Raw genomic sequence first — 4168 nt, 5'->3', positions numbered from 1 at the left:
GTAGACACGTGAGCGGACAATTATTTTTTGAACAGTACCCTTTCATTTTATACAGGCACACCTCAGAGACATTGCTGGTTTGGTTCCAGACCACCACAATAAAGCAAATATTCCAATAAAGCAAGTCACGAATTTTTTGGTTTCTCAGTGCGTGTAAAAGTTATGTTTACACTCCACTGTAGTCTATTAAGTGTGCAATAACATTATGTGTAAAAAACAACGTACATACCTTAATTTAAAAATACTTTATTAGGCAGTTTGGGATTGACATGTACACACTGCTATATTTAAAATGGAGAACCAACAAGGACCTACTGTATAGCACAGGGAACTCTGCTTAATATTATGTAACAGATTAAATGCGAAAATAATTTGAAAAAGAATAGATACATGTATATGTATAACTGAATCACTTTGCTGTACACCTGAAACTAACACAACATTGTTAATCAACTATACTCCAATATAAAATTAAAAGTTTAAAAAAATACTTTATTGCTAAAAAAATGCTAAACATCATCTGCGCCTTCAGAGAGTCATAATCTCTTTGCTGGTGGAGGGTCTTGCCTCGATGTTGATGCTGCTGACTGACCAGGGTGGTGGATGCTGAAGGCTGGGGTGGATGTTTCAGTTTATTAAAATGAGACAACAATGAAGTTTGGCCCGTCGATTGATTCTTCCTTTCACAAACGGTTTCTCTGTAGCATGCAATTCTGTTTGATAGTATTTTACCCAGAGTAGAACTTCGTTCAAAATTGGACTCAGTCCTCTCAAACCATGCCGCTGCTTTATCAACTAAGTTTATGTAATATTCTAAATCCTTTCTTGTCATTTCAACAATCTTCACAGCATCTTCACCAGGAGTAGATTCCACCTCAAGAAACCACTTTCTTTGCTTATCCATAAAAAGCAACTCCTCATCTGTTAAAGTTTTATCATGAGATTGCAGCAATTCACTCACCTCTTCAGGCAGCACTTCGAATTCTAGTTCTCTTGCTATTTCTACCACGTCTGCAGTTACTTCCTCCACTGAAGTCTTGAACCCTCAAAGTCATCCATGAGGGTTGGAATCAACTTCTTCCAAACTCCTGTTAATATTGATATTTTGACCTCTTCCCATGAATCACAAATATTCTTAATGGCATCTAGAATGATCAGTCCTTTATGGAAGGTTTTCGATTGACTTTGCCCAGATCCATTAGAGGAATCACTATCTATGGCAGCTATAGCCTTATGAAATATATTTCTTCAATAATAAGACTTGAAAGTAGAAATTATTCCTTGATCCATGGGCTGCAGAATGGATGTTGTGTTAGCAGGCATGAAAACATTAATCTCATTGTACCTCTCCATCAGAGCTCTTGGGTGACCAGGTGCATTGTCAAGGAGCTGAAAGGAATCTTTCTTTCTGAACACTAGGTCTAAACAGTAGGCTTAAAATGTTCCGAAAACCATGTAGTAAACAGATGTGCTGTCAACCAGGCTTTGTTGTTCCATTTATAGAGCACAGCCAGAGTAGGTTTAGAATAATTCATAAGGGCTCTAGGATTTTTGGAATGGTAAATTAGCACTGGCTTTGACTTCAAGTCAACAGCTGCATTAGCCTTTAACAAGAGAGTCAGCTTGTCCTTTGAAGTTTTGAAACCAGGCATCAACTTCTCCTCTCTAACTATGAAAGTCTTAAATGACATCTTCCAATAGAAGGCTGTTTCTTCCACACTGAAAATCTGTTGTTTAGTGTAGCCACCTTCATTAATTATCTTAGCTGGATCTTCTCGATAACTTGCTGCAGCTTCTATGTCAGCACTTGCTGCTTCACCCTGCACTTTTATGTTCTGGAGATGGCTTCTTTCCTTAAACCTCATGAACCAACCTCTAATAGCTTCAGACTTTTCTTCTGCAGCTTCCTCGCTCCTCTCTCCCTTCATAGAATTGAAGAGCGTTAAGGTCTTGCTCTGGATTAGACTTTGGCTTAAGGGCATGTTGTGGCTGGTTTGATCTTCTATCCAGACCACTAAAACTTTCTCCATATCAGCAATAAGGCTGTTTTGTTTTCTTATCATTGTGTGTTCACTTTTAATTTCCTTCAAGAACTTTTCCTTTGCATTCACAACTTGGCTTAGCTTTCAGCCTGTCTCCTCAACTTTTGACACACCTTCCTCACTAAGCTTAATCGTTTCTAGTTTTTGATTTAAAGTGAGAAACATGTGACTCTTCCTTTCACTTGAACACTTAGAGACTATTGTAGGGTTATTAATTGGTCTAATTTCAACATTGTTGTGTTGAAATTAGAAGACCCAAGGAGAGGGAGAGAGATGGGAGCAGGGTGGAGCATTCAGAACACCACACAGTTATCAATTAAGTTTGCTGTCTTATATGGGCGTGGCTTGTGGTGCCCCAAGACAATAGTAACATCAAAGATCAGTGATCACAGATCACCATAACAAATATAATAACAAGGAAAAAATTGGAAATATTTCGAGAATTACCAAAATGTGACAAAAGACATGAAGTGAGTAAATGCTGTTGGGAAAATGGCACCAATAGACTTGTTTGATGTAGGGTTGCCACAAACCTTCAATTTGTAGAAAACACAATACCTGTGAAGTGCAGTAAATTGAAGCGCAACAAAAATGAAGTCTATGGGTGCAGTGGTTGAGAGTCCGCCTGCCGATGCAGGGGACACGGGTTCGTGCCCTGGTCTGGGAAGATCCCACATGCCGCGGAGCGGCTGGGCCCGTGAGCCATGGCCGCTGAGCCTACGCGTCCGGAGCCTGTGCTCTGCAACAGGAGAGGCCTGAGCAGTGAGAGGCCTGCGTATCGCAAAAAAAAAAAAAAAAAAATGAAGTCTATGCATGATATAGTCTAGGCCAATTCCAAAAGATAAGGTTTTCCACAACCTCACTCTTCCGTATAATGAGGCTTCCGTATAACCTGTCCGTATAACCGGACAGGTTACACAAACCGGGGCTCTTCCACCAAAACACTCCCACCCTTTTTGTCTTCTTCACTACCCACATAGGTAACCCTGTTCTTAAACAGCTGGCTGGAGTATATTTATTGGAAAGTGTCATTTCTGAGCTGAGACCAGCAGCAATGCAAGAAGCATCCACCAGAATACGGATACACAGACACGTGAATATATGCAGGTCTAATCATGCATGGCCAGGGGCTGGAAATGCTTTCTGCTCTGAAAGCATCTGCCTTGCAGGATGAGTAGCAGGTGATTATCATGCTCTTCCAGCTTCTGCAGCAGTCACCCCAAACCAAATCTAGGATGCTGAAGGGGTGTAGTAGCTGCCAAGGGTCTCACAGGGTCCACTTCAGGTTATGGGAAGACAAACAGTTACATGGTGATTGGGTTGACATGCTACATGAGATACTTTCAGCAGGTTCACAGACAAGCATTTTTTATTCTAATATTATATACATAATATATTTTATTCTAATAGTATATGCAGATTACATATGTCACTGACACCTAAAAGGAATAATTATTGCTTTGAGCAGAACTTAGCTAAAGCAGAGAGCAAAGTTAACTTGAATTAATGGTTTAAAAACTCCCTACATATAATAGTGTAACTGGTGCCTAGAGATAGTACAAATCATGAAAGTGGTTCACTTTGGTGGTACCTGAAGGTGGGAAACATTGCACAGGGACTTGGCAGTTCTTAAGAAAGTGGAATATGGGCAGCCTTATTCTACGACCCCAAACACAGCTTGTGACCCCAGGGACTATTGTAAACCTCTCCTCATTCTAATAATAATTCTATTTTGATCCCCTTTTCTCTGCCAGTCTCTGGCAAAGTGCTCTACGTACATTAGCTCATATACATGTAAACGAGCAATATTTCTGTTTGATACCCTTCCTCCTGCTTCTCTGTTTCTTCATCATCACCTTCATCACAAGGCATCGGTGCTGGGGCCTCTGGAGGAAAACACCCTGGCAAAGTCAATCCTGTACCCATTCCTGTTGTTATACTGAAGAGTAACAGCACAAACTTACCTGAACTCATATAAAAAACACCTACAACATTACTTCGCAATGTGTAAGGGTATCAAGTCAACACTTGTGTACACCTTAAACTTACACAATGTTATATGTCAATTATATCTCAATAAAGCTGGAAAGGGGGAGAAAAAGAAATACCTACAATGGAATTGAAAA

At 40.1% G+C, this 4168-nt stretch overlaps 1 pseudogene; it reads right to left on the bottom strand.

Moving 5' to 3' along the window:
- Window positions 1-509: 509 nt before the first annotated feature.
- Window positions 510-3914, bottom strand: LOC138842908 (tigger transposable element-derived protein 1-like; annotated as a pseudogene).
- Window positions 3915-4168: the final 254 nt, after the last annotated feature.

The sequence above is a fragment of the Globicephala melas genome, chromosome 12 (genome assembly GCF_963455315.2).
Source record: "Globicephala melas chromosome 12, mGloMel1.2, whole genome shotgun sequence".
NCBI classification, from domain to species: Eukaryota; Metazoa; Chordata; class Mammalia; order Artiodactyla; family Delphinidae; genus Globicephala; species Globicephala melas.
Note: the sequence above shows the minus strand (reverse complement) of the source record. Positions and strands in the feature narration are given on the sequence as shown.